Raw genomic sequence first — 13,200 nt, forward strand, 5'->3', positions numbered from 1 at the left:
GTGGTCTGGGATGATAGGATAACTAGAAGGGCCTCACCTGCAGATCTATATGGGAGGAAGCATTCTCTCAGATAGCATAGAACCAAGCGGTTTAGGGTTTTGTAAGTCATCAACATGTCATAAATCCTGGCCCAATCCAAAATTTTATTGCGGTCTTAGACCAGCATAAGGTAAGAGCACCTCCATACATAAAGAAAACAATCTAGATAGGCAATAAGGCAACTGCAGAAGTAGACTACTCATTCTCTCAATTACAGTAGACCAACATAAGATAAAAACACATAAAACATGTAAATCAAACCTTCAATTTTAGACCTCCTATGACGTATGTCAATCATAGCAGCACTATATCTGGCAACTGAATATGTTATATCAGGATTTCTATCTTGGAGCAGTAAAGAGATATAGAATTGCCCTGTGTGTCCTGGAAATTTGTGTATTATTGGCAGGATAAACCTAGCACATATGTTTGTGTAATACTGGCAGTGCAGAAAAACATGTTCAATTGTTTCATTGTGCCCAGAGCTGTAGGGGCATTTTGTCTCCTCATAAGGTGTCTTCCTAAAACAACCCTCCTGGATGGCTGAAGGGAGAGCCTGAAAACGAGCCAGAGTGAAAGCTCTTCACTGTTTTGGTATTTCAAGATTAGTTAACTATGCTATTGGGGAGGTGATGTACCTACTAGTTTCACTAATGAGAATCCTGGCCCAGTAGCAAATTGACAGGCAGTTCTTTTTAGAAGTGGTATAATACGCTTGCAGTACATAGTTTCATTCAGGAATCCAGCTCTGGTCTTATGCATCAGCACCAGCATCAGCTTCCAACGCAACCTTAAGGACAGCCCCAGATGCAGTACATTGCAGTAACCCAGTCTATATGTTACCACCACAAGGGTCTCTGTGGCTCACCATGATCTCAGCGGCAAGGCTATCCCTGTCCAGGAAAGTTTATAGCTGGTGCATCAGCCAAAGCTGGTAAAAGGAACTCCTGGCTACTCCAGCCTCCAGTAGCAGCACTGGATCAAGGAGTACCCTCAAACTACATGCCTGCTCCTTCAAAGGAACTGCAACAGGATCTAGAACAGGCAAATTACCCACTTCCTGGATCCAAGACCAACAAGGCCTCCTTCCTCCAGCCCACCACTGTATCCAGACACTGGCCCAGGACTTGCACAGCCCCACCTGACTAAGCTGTAACAGAGAAACAGAGCTCCAAATCTCCCAGTAACTGCCCTCAAAGGCTTCATATAGATGTTATACAGCATTCAAGACAGGTCTGACCCTATAGCAGTTAACACTCAGGGGACCAAGGCACAACCATTCAATACAACCATTCAAAAGTTGCTGAAAGTTATTGTAGAAGCAATAGGTTCATGCTCCCTTTACTGTCCTTCTCCCAGTAAAAGTCATTCAACAGGATGAACAAAATTTATTCAGTCCTGTAACCGAGTCCTGAACAGGTCCATGTTGGGACCAATTCCTGGTTTGGGTCCTGGAAAAGCAGTGGAGAAAGGCAAGAGTGAATATCCTAATGCAATATTGAAATCTGGAGGTAAAACTGACAAGGCAAATAAGAAATGGAGTGTGCGGAACAAATCGTGAAAATCACACAAAACAGCACTAATCATAATACATCTGAAGCACAGCAGTTAGTGTAAAAAAATCACATCTACAAGCTTAACGAGGTCACAGGCTAGTGGTACACTGGATACAAGGCACATACATTTCCGTTCAAAACCTGACTGTCCCTGCAGCTGCAACTGTTCCATTATCTTCAAAACCTAGGCGTTTGTTGCATGAGGGTCCCATTGGGGCCAAAACCACCTATAAGAGGAAAAGCCTACTATATTAGGTCAAATAACTATTTAAGTCCTACACTCTGTTCTCCCAGTGACCACCAGATGCCTATGGGCAAAATTAGTGTGCCATAGTATTCTTCCCACTCAGGATTCCCAACAACTTGTATTCAGAGGCATACTCTCATTCAACACTAGATCTTAGGCGTAGGTAGGTGTAGGTAGATCTTAGGTGGAAGCAGTCATTTGTCAATTCAGTTACATCCAGCCAGGTCTCTGTAACACATATCAGGCTGGCAGCTTAATCCAATTAAACAAGGCATGGTGCTGTTCTTATTTCTAGCAATAGCTATTTGCAAAAAATGAAGCCTATAGATTCCGAGGCACAAGCCAACCAAGGGCACACATCAGGGGAGGCTTGCTGCCTTCATGCCCTGTTTATGGCTTTGAAGTGGGCTTTCGCAGAAGGTACAAGCAACAGATTACTGCTGTTCCTTCTCACAAATATACAGTTGGAAGAGAGAAAATACACCCCTTCTTTACTTCTGGGTGGTGGGTGTGTAAGAGGGTTTGCCTCCCTCCTTTCCTGTTAAGTTTTGAATAAGAGGGAACAACAGCAGTGGTGAGGCATTGCTGGCAAATTCTACAGAAGCCCAATGAGTATCTTAAGGGCTGTCACATGGAAGACAGAGCAAGCTTGTTTTCTCCTGCTCTGGAGAGTAGGACTCAAACCAATGGCTTCAAGTTACAAGAAAGGAGATTCCGACTAAACATTTGGAAAAACTTTCTGACAGTAAGAGATGTTCAACAGTGGAACAGTCTCCATCGGGAAGCTGTTGACTCTCCTTCCTTAGAGGTTTTGAAGCAGAGGTTGGATAGCCATCTGTCATGGATGCTTTAGCTGAGATTCCTGCATTGCAGGGGGTTGGACTAGATGACCCTCAGGACCCCTTCCAACTCTACCATTCTATGATTCTATGAACTCAAGGGACAGAAGCCACGTCTTCTTTCCTTCCCATTCTCTCTTGAAAAACAGGTAAATTTGTTCTCACAAGGTGGACTTTTAAACAAATGCCAGCCATACCTCATTGCTGCTTCCAGCACAAAATAAATGGGAAAGGGGAGAAGCAACAGCTTATTTCATAGCTGTCAACTTTTCCCTTTTCTTGCGAGGAATCCTATTCGGAATAAGGGAATTTCCCTTTAAAAAAGGGAAACGTTGACAGCTATGGCTTATTTCCTCCATGGAGCAGAGTGAGTAAGGATTACACTGGTTTCTCTCTTTCCTCATTAGATGTTTGTGGGGAAAACAACTATAAATGAATACAATCAGGACCCAGCATACAAATACTGCCTAGCCAGAGAGACTGGTAGGATGCAAGTATACTAACTACTCCCCTCTCATGCCACTTCAGCTAACAATTAACTGAACACACCATACTACTGAATTAAATGCCAGGTGAAATTTAAGCTTTGTAACCTTTGTGAAAACTTGGCTGAGATTAAGACTTCCTTAGCATTCCAGAAGTGAGGGACAACTGTAGTAAAATACATGCTCCTAGTTGCTACCATCTTAAGCTGATTCAGTGATGAAAAACTAAATTTGGCCTACTGACTCAACCAAAACTGGCAGTCCAAGCTGACATGATATAGTCTTTCCTATATTCCCAGGCAACTCACAAATCTTGGCCAGTTCGAATCCCACATTCTTCTCACCAACACAAGGAAATGAACTCAAGAGACCTGATGCTCCTACAAGCACCTTCTTTTCCCAAAGACAAAGTGAGTTCCACCCTGAACATGAGAGTATGGATCTCTATACACACACATTCCAGCTTGCAAAGCCCATCGTTTTTAGTGTTTCCCCTTTAGTAGAAATTAGTCTCCAACAGATGCCTCAGATAAGCATTTCTGGAACTATTGGTCAGGTACCATCAGTGGCTGCAGCCAACTTTCAGGTGGAACTCTACCTTACCCATCAACAGAAGAGCAGGGAGGCTGTTTGAATGTGTGTCTGTCTACCCATGTGAATATGTGAGGTATGTGTTTGTTTGTTTGTTTGTTTGTTTAATATCAAGACAATTTCATAAGCATTAACTTACATCCAACTCAAACGGCAATATTCACTCATTAAAATAAGACATAACCAATCTGAAGTGAAGATAAAAAAGAAGTCTCAGTGACGCCTCTCACCCAAATGTCTTTGACACTTGCAAAGTAAACACTTGCAAAGGAACACAATGAAACCTCCAATGGAAGGAGTTCAACAGCCAGGGGATCACCACAGAGAAGGCCCTACCAACAACAGCAACTGTCTTGCTGATTGTGCCAATAGTCACCTGTATCTGCTACCATTTTATTGCTGGCCCTAATCCTGTACTGCCATTCTGTGACTGGTGGCTTCAGTAATTTGCAGCCCTCTGGTATGCCCTGGGAGTAGAAAGCTGGAGAACTCGTACCTCAGAACAAGCCCCTACTGACAAACAATGCACCCAAAGCAGATCTAAGTTGGAATGAGAGGCCAATCTACACCCAGGGCTGCAGTTTTTGCAGGGTAGTGGCTAAACTCAGGTAGGTAGTCTCATCCCCACCATCTGCCAACTGATGGCACAAAAAGTCAGAATGTGGAGACAATACTCAGAGGAAAACCCTGTTTAAGCATAATATATTCATCATTAACAAAGATGACAATATTTCAAAGTAATTCATTTTTCCTATATACTTTCATTGGGAATTTTAGTACTTAGGTACATTTGCCAACCTAGCAGTTCGAAAGCACGTCAAAGTGCAAGTAGATTAATAGGTACCACTCCGGCGGGGAGGTAAACGGTGTTTCCGTGTGCTGCTCTGGTTCGCCAGAAGCAGCTTAGTCATGCTGGCCACATGACCCGGAAGCTGTACGCCGGCTCCCTCGGCCAATAAAGCAAGATGAGCACCGCAACCCCCGAGTCAGTCACGACTGGACCTAATGGTCAGGGGTCCCTTTACCTTTACTTTTTTACATATGCTATGCTCTGCTGACATTAGTTTACATGATAACAAAGGACTGCCAAAAACAACTTTAAAGAATCTTTTTATTGAACCTCATGCTCTAGCAAGTCAGCTCAGAAACTGAGAAGGGGCAGGAGGAACTGGCTGTCCTACCAGGAGGAATTGGCCCAAATCACATGTCTACAATTCTCTCTACAACTAGCAGCATTCAGTGGTTGAACAATATTTTACAGACACAAAGTTATTGAGAAAATGCCCGTAACAGGTTTCCTATTCCCCATCTGGCTGCAGCTTAAAGTTGTAGTAGATCCAAGCCCCTTCCTCGCTCTCTTCAACAGGAATTAAATTAGGTTTTCCAAGGACTATGTAAGTCAATCAAAATGACCAATGACCCATAAAAAGTAACACAACTTCATTAAATATTAAATAAGTAGATCAGCAAGAAATGTACAGCATATATAGTCTTCTATTTTTTCCCATATTATTTAAATTACTTTATAAAGAGTATATTAATATTTAGAAGCACTGCATTTCACTGGGCAGGAACAGTACTTGTTTGTAATTTCAAGCATAAATAAGTAACAGGAAACCTAAAACTCAAGAGTAATATTACCTAAGTGACGTTTTATAAGTTTCTAAATCTGCAGAAATGCACAATCCTAGCATAAAATAATCCTTATGCTTGCATGTCATCTTAAAGTCCAACAGCAGCTAAACAAAATTAACATATACAGTGGTGCCTCGCAAGACGAAAAGAATTCGTTCCGCGGGTCTTTTCGTCTTGCGGTTTTTTCGTCTTGCGAAGCAAGCCCATTGACGGAGTAGCACTATTAGCGCTATTGACATTTTAAGGGCTAAAAACGGCTTTTTAAGGCTTGGGGGATTAGCGGTTTTGCTGCTAAAATGCTTTTAGCAGCTTAGCGATTCAGAAAAAGGGGTTTTGGAGCGGAAAACCCCCCCGAAAATTTTCGTCAATTTTCGTCTTGCGAAGCAAGCCCATAGGGAAATTCGTCTTGCGAAGCGCCTCTGCAGACGGAAAACCCTTTCGTCTTGCGGGTTTTCCGTCTTGCGAGGCATTCGTCTTGCGGGGCACCACTGTATATCAGTAGGCAAACTTTCTTCCTAGCTTCCACCTCCCAAAAATCCTTTTATCAAGTGAAAAGTAGACAATTAATATAAAGCACAATTGATTTGGGTGGTAAAATTTATACACTGCAATGATACAGTGCCCTGGAAGGCCAGCAATCACTATAAGAAAGTTTAAGAGTATAATAGTAGGTATTTGTTTTACTCATATTCCCTCTTTGCTAGATCTAAAGTAGAAGCATGAAACAGAGTTTACTTTGGGTAGAATCCAAAGACCTGCTTAGGTTCTTGCAGGAGACTTCAACCTGCTTAGTGGAGTTTTTAAAATTTTCATTGAATAGCTCACTACCATGTACCATCACAAACTGCTTTAGAAACTCCCTTCACGATTGTGGAGAGGGGAAGATTCTGCCAGTGAAAAAGTAATCTAAAGTCCTTGTTCCATGGGTTGCTGGCACTTTTTAAAAAATTATTCTTGACTTTGGTTTTAGCTATATCCTGAGCAGCAGCTTCATGGACAGCACTAGCAAAAATATTTTTTTTAAAAAAATGGGTCACAGCATCTGATCTAAAATACGACTTTCCATTCTTTTCTCCCAGGGAAGTCTGGTTAGATGCCATGCTACATCTTTCAGTTCCATTGCCTCTACATTAGGGGGGAATATCTTACTTGCTTATTCTGTTTCATGGAGTTCTTCTATATCATCCAAGACGCTTGGGTGCAGTTGTTCCCTGCAAGCAGATGGAGACAGCAACAAATAGATTTTTTTAATGGCGTCATCCCCTTATTCAAGGGGAGTTCACAGGCTCAAAATCCTACGTTTTCCAAGAAAAGTAAAAATAATAATATACCACACATATTACTTTTTAAATGTTTTAACCTCAAGTGATGGTAATACTAACTGATAAAAATATAGGAATTACAATCCATATGAAAGTTACGGTAAGTATTATGCAGACAAAACAAAAAAACTCAACTACTCGTTTATTAATAAATATCTAAAAGAGGGAGAGGGAGGCGGTTATTTTAATGCAGTTATGCAGTTTGATTACAGATATTACATTTGGTCACTCAAATGTTAGGAAATTGTACTATTTTGTGATTCCACCCACCTCCATGTCTAATTAGCAGCACTTGCACTAGTCCAGTTTTCAATTGTCACCTTCTTTAAAAATGATTCTCTAGCAAACCTAATTCTGTTTCCAACTCTGTAGTACACTAGTTTGTAATAAAACCTGACCCTCCTACAGACTTTTAACACAGCTATGTGATCAGAAAAACCACCTCACATGCATTTTCTGACATACAGGCGATCAACACACACACCATTTTCAGTGCCAGTGCTAGAAATTAACCAGACACATTTTGTGTCTGGCACAGGTCCAACTGCAACCACGTGGAGATCTCTGGGTGCCAGGTTGGTGCCAGGGGAAAACAAATGTCACTTAGAGAAAGATCTGAAATATTTTCCTTGAAGCTTGAATTTGTTTTATTCTGGATTGTTTTATTTGATGTTTTAATATGTTGCAAACTGCTTTAGGATTTATAATTTTAAATGTAAAGCGGTACAGAAATGAAATGAATAACAACAACAAACCTCTTTTTGGGGGGGGGGGGAGACCCTGGACAATCCATTGTGGCAACCATAACCTAGGTTTAAGGTGCCATTTGGCGATTTGATGATATATCTGGGTTTTTAACACTGGTCAGTGCCGAAAAGGGACTAGGCCGGGAACAGAAGGCACTTGGGCATGAGGCAGCTGGGAACAGCAACCCAGCGTAAGAGGGGATTCTTCTGTAAACTACATACATTCTTAAGCAATGCTATTAACCACACACCCAGATATTTAGTCTTCTTTTCAATCTTTAAGGCTGATAAACTTTGTAATGTATTTTTACTCTCATCATTCATATTTTTTACCAGAAGTTTGATTTTATCTTTATTAATTTTAAGACCTGCTGTTTCTCCATTATTATTTTTTATCTCTTCCAGTGCTTTTGGGATTGACTCTATTGGTTCCTTTACAGACACCACCACGTCATCTGCAAAATTAATTTATATTGTCTCTGTCCCACCCTTATACCTTTAATTTATTGATTACATCTTATTCTTTGCGCCAAAACTTATAAAACTGTTATAAACAATAAAGGTGACAGCGGGCAACATTATCTACCTCCTTTAGTTCTTTTACAATTCTCTGTCAATACATTATTTATTATCAATTTTGCTGATTGATCAGTATATATTACCTTAACTCCTTTTATAAAAGTGTTTCCACAACCCATATATTCCAAAACCTTAAAGATAAAGTCCCAGGAGACATTGTCAAATGCTTTCTCAGCATCTAAAAAGGCCCTCCCTTTTGTTGGTGCTAAACTTCATGCCAGCTCTCTTAACCTGGCTGTCAAATTTACTGATATCGCAATGCTCCTTGGTAGTGTTAGAAACTCAGGCCAAATGGATCTTAAACCTTGGTTGTGGTCGCCACAATGGAATGTCTATTTTTGCAATAAAGTTTTTTATATATATATTTATCATTTCATTTCTATTCTGCTTTACATTTTAAGGAAAAATCTCAAAGCAGTTTACAACACATAAAAAATTAAACAATCCATAAAAAAAACAAATTCATGCTTCAAGGGAAATATTTCAGAACCTTCTCTAAGTGACATTTTGCTTTCCCCTATTTATTTACCTACTTAATTTAGAAAGCTGCCCCACAGCAAAAGTACTCTAGGGAGCCAGTGTGGTGTTGGGGTAAGAGATTTGAACCAGGACCTGGGAGATCAGTTCAAATCCCCACTCAGTCATGAAGCTCACTGGGTGACCTTGGGCCAATCAGAGCCTCTTAACCTACATCACAGGGTTGTTGTAGGGATTGAGGAGGGGTGAATCATGTGCTTTTTGGAGAAAAGGTGGGATATAAATGCAATAAATAAGCTCTTCTGCTTACCAGTTTAAGCACCCTGGGGAGGCCAGCTATATACAATGGCAATACAATATTTATTTAAAACACTAGTTCATGTAAAGGTAATAAAATTTCTGACATAACTAGTGGGAGATTGTTGGGCAACTGTGAAGCTAGTTCCTTTTCTCTCTCTGTGTGTTGAGTAATTCTATAAAATATTTACATAAGCATTTATATAACCATTAAGGTTGAGATTTTCTGGTTAGACCCAACATCATTCCAAGTGCATTACATTCACGCGTGGAAGCAATTTTTGGAAGGAGACATATACGTGCATCAATCAGTGTCCAAGTAATTAACTTCAAAGCCACAATGCTTTAATTGTATTAGCAATGTAATTGTAAAGTATTAGAATGCTAATAAACACTCCCACTGCAGTATCCCTTAATCATTCAGGCGACTAATACGATGCCTGAATTCAAAATAGCAAACAAACAAGTGCAGCATGCGACAGTTCCTTTTAAGGCGAAAACAGTTGTGAGACACTGTGCGTAGAATAGACAGTGGTGTCAGTCAAACAAAACATCAATTTTCCTCTTCCTGCCTAAGAATTATTATATTTATCCTTTTCCCAAAAAATGGAGAGAACATATATAAGATTCTCAAGGCACCTTCCAGTCAGGTGGAGCTATATCAGACACCTTCAGACCTCAACTTTTAGGATACAACAACTCCTGGCTCCAGTGGCGTAGCGTGGGGGGTGCAGGGGGGGCCGGCCGCACCGGGCACAACATCTGGGGGTTAGGGTTAGGGGGTGCAAATCCACGGGTTAGGAGGCGCAAATCCATGGGTTAGGGGGCGCAAATTACTTGCCTTGCCCCGGGTGCTGACAACCCACGCTACGCCACTGCCTGGCTCCATGCCTCCACATCATCCATAACAAAAGCGTAGGGGACCAAAGACAGGCCTTTTCACCCTGCATGTGTGACACAGTTCCCAGAGTTCTGCCAGGTGCAGCCTTCACATTCTTTTCAGCATTACATTACAATGTTTTTACTTGACCAGGCCTTTCAAGCTTGTTTTGTTCTTCTATGCTGCTGTTTCAGCTTCATGCTGTGACTTGTGGGATGTTACTGTATTTTTATGTGATTCTTTGTTAGCTCATCCGAGAGTCACAAATAAATATTTTAAATAAAATAAATACAGAAGATGAAACTCTTCTCCAGCAGTAGACAACCTGACAGCATAAGTTCTCATAGACCAATAATAATAATAATAACAATGCCCTAGCACCACAGACACCAAAGGAACTGTCCTCTGAATTTTTCATGTAATTATCACCTAAGACAAATATTGCCTTTCTAAATATATATAAAAGTAGGTCCTACAGACATACATTGATGGAACGTATCTCGTAGCAGCAGAAGAAATTACAGTCATTACAATTATTATATTTTTGCCATTCCAAAAAATATAAATGAACCTTAAGAACTGTTCGCCCTTCATTTCTTTAAAAAAAAAAAAAAAAGAATAGCAAACATAGGGTAAGAGGAAAATAAGATGCTTGGGTCATTCCATATCAAGTGATCCAATTTCTTTTACCACATGTCATCCAATTTTCTTCATATTTTGTACACTTGTTGAATTATCAAAACTAAGTTCAAATCTAAAAATTTAAATTTTCGTTTCATGACAATTTTGGCCTTGCCTAACTACACACAAATGTCAAAAGCTCAGCCCAGAACTGAGATATTTCAAAACTAAAAATACCAATCTCTTCAGAACTTCATGGGCTTTAATGTGATATGTCATCTGATTGACTTACTTTAAATTTTAAAGTTCAGTTACAAAATTTACAATTTTAAAAAGTGATTTTAAAAACTTAGTATGATTAAAAATGTCAAAAATGTATTAGTGATTATTTTTAGGAGCTACCTGCAAAATTTCATATTGGGATCTCAATGGGATCGCATTTTTTAAAATATATTTTGTAAATACATGCCCTATTGGGTTCTAATTAGGATACCAATTCTTGAAGCAGAACATAAAAAAGTAAACAAGACTTCAAACTATAATATCAGTTACTCCAGGCATTTCGTTAGAAAGCTAGTAAGACTTTTCTTTTACAAATGTGTGTTCCAAAGCAGCATAATAGCTTGCTGTTACATGATAGATTATTTTTTTTTGTAGGGGAGAGCTCAACAACTCGAGTGTTGGTGATCTCAGGTGTTGGTGGGGCATGTTCCACTGCTGCCCGTGCACCACACCACCTCGCTGCCCCAGGCACTGGCATGGGTTACTATGCCAGTGACTTGAATATTTAATAAAATATCATGGTTCTTCTGCTTGATGTTTAAAATATTGATTTCTTGATTCTGGGTTCAAAAACAGGGGTTGTCTTATACATGGATAAATACGGTGTGTGCGCACACGCATGTATAACAAACAATTAAAAAATAAAATTAAGCACAACAGAAGGAATACTGGTATCCTTCAGTATAATATAAAGTTTTGACTACACCATGCAGTTTTCAAGAAACAGATATAAAGAAATATTTGTGAATCAGCATCTTCAGCAGCTTGAGTTATCATGGCTTAAATATGTATGAACTCAGAACAGCCAAGTTAGCATTTTAAAAGATTAAAAATGCAAGGGGGGGGGACTGTGGCAGCGGAACGTCTTCAGATTTTTCATATCAAGCCAATACAACATTATATACATTTGGCTTTGTGCTTTATTATTCACCTGTAATCGCCTTTTACAATCATCTCAAGGTGATATGCAATGAAACAGCAGTTACAAATTTTAGTAATGTAATATAATTTTAATATACAGTAGCTCCATGTGTGATGTAACACCTCCCAGTTAAAGCTCCTTATCTAGCTTTCTTCATCAAACACATCTGAGGCTGTGAGTGTCCAGAACACAGATAGGCTAGGATAGAGGTTTTCAACCTTTTTGAGTCCACAGCTCCCTTAGCCAACTCCATTCTTTCTGCGGAACCCCTATGGGGCTCAGGAGTCCAGTTATGTCACCCCTTGCATGCAGAGTCAGCAGCCCCTCACCCCTTTTTGAACACCCTCCCTTGTGGAGTGTTCCCTCAGCCTCCTCTCCTCTCCTTGGGAGTCCTCCGGGAAGCTACCGCTGCCATCACTGGTCTCTGAGCTGCCCCTCCTTGCCCCAAAGAGGGGTGCCTCCCAGAGGCACCATTTGCCTGTGGAGCTTATAGCCAGGGCTGCTGTTATAAACAGCTGTGCAAGCCTTTGGGAGGCAGATGCAAGAGGGCATCAGAGGGAGGAAAGGAAAGGAAAGAGGGACAGAGGCTAGTGTTGCCCGCAGCACCCTGATGAGTCATTCAGGGCATCCCAGGGTGCCACGGCACACTGGTTGAAAACCCCTGGGATAGGACAAATATTCAATGCAAACACGTTGGCTGGTGGTTCATTCACCCAGATGGAAGACGGAATTATACTCTGAGTATGGAAAGACTTGCCTAATTGACCACAGATTTAGGCAGATGGAGCAACCTGCCCCTCAGCTTCTGCAGCAGAGTGACTCTGCTTAAAACAAACATTCTCCCCTATATATACCCCAATGGCATTGCTAGTGCATCTCTTTTGCAAGTTTTTGTAGGAACTCCTCTTCTCCAAGATTTTCACTTTAAAAAATGCAACTGGCGGAGGGCTTTGCATTCTCTTGACTTCAAAATGTACTTCAGGGTCTGCTTGTTGCTTAGCATTCAAATGTAGCAATGGCTGCCACCAGCTGATGCTGTTCCTGCACAACCTTATAATTCTTTTATTTGACTCTGCTCTGAGGATTGAATGCTCTTGGATCCATGCATGTAAGGGGAAAAGTCATCCTACCTAAGAGGTCAGCAACACAAAATACACATTGCTATACAATCCTTTACAACACTTTATAGAAGTGTCAAGAAATTTTGGGGTGAAGGGGCCTCAACACATGTGAACAATCAATGGGTCAGCATGTAGAATTCTTTCCTTTCTCAAGACACCAAAAAATCCCCAGCAACCCCTTTGTCCTCTTGTTCAATTAAAGTATCTCTTGACCACCCTGCTTCATCCTGAGGCCCTTAGTGCAGCTGAGTTCCTTGAGTTACTGGAATATCTGATCACCTCAACACATCTTTCAAAATTTGTTGTTTCTATATAAAGCTCTAATTTGACAAAACCAACTTTGATTTACGTGGATGAGAGGAATGGAATGAACATTTGGAATAACCGATGCATGAGTGGCAATGGAAGGATATTCTGGTGTCTGTGCAATTAACTTCTTCAGATCTCAGATTGCACTTAATACAACAAAAATAATTTTCAGAAAGTATTGGATCCACCACCACCTCTTCCAGAACTTGATAGAGAAGCAGAGGTTGGACTCTGCATGTATTGATGGTGAC

General features: G+C 40.5%; 1 protein-coding gene across 24 annotated transcripts in view; it reads right to left on the reverse strand.

Annotated features, from left to right (window-relative positions):
- TCF12 (transcription factor 12) overlaps nucleotides 1–13,200 on the reverse strand; it is a 142,777-nt gene that overhangs the window by 105,656 nt on the left and 23,921 nt on the right. For 11 of the 24 annotated variants that reach the window (XM_083413041.1, XM_083413047.1, XM_083413049.1 and 8 more), the window contains exon 4: nucleotides 6,543–6,604. The exons of the other annotated variants lie outside the window; for them this stretch is intronic. The gene's annotated coding sequence lies outside the window, so the exon portion shown is untranslated. The remainder of the gene's footprint in view (nucleotides 1–6,542; nucleotides 6,605–13,200) is intronic. 24 annotated transcript variants of the gene reach the window in all.

This window comes from Podarcis tiliguerta (genome assembly GCF_965153285.1).
Source record: "Podarcis tiliguerta genome assembly, chromosome: 14".
NCBI lineage: Eukaryota > Metazoa > Chordata > Lepidosauria > Squamata > Lacertidae > Podarcis > Podarcis tiliguerta.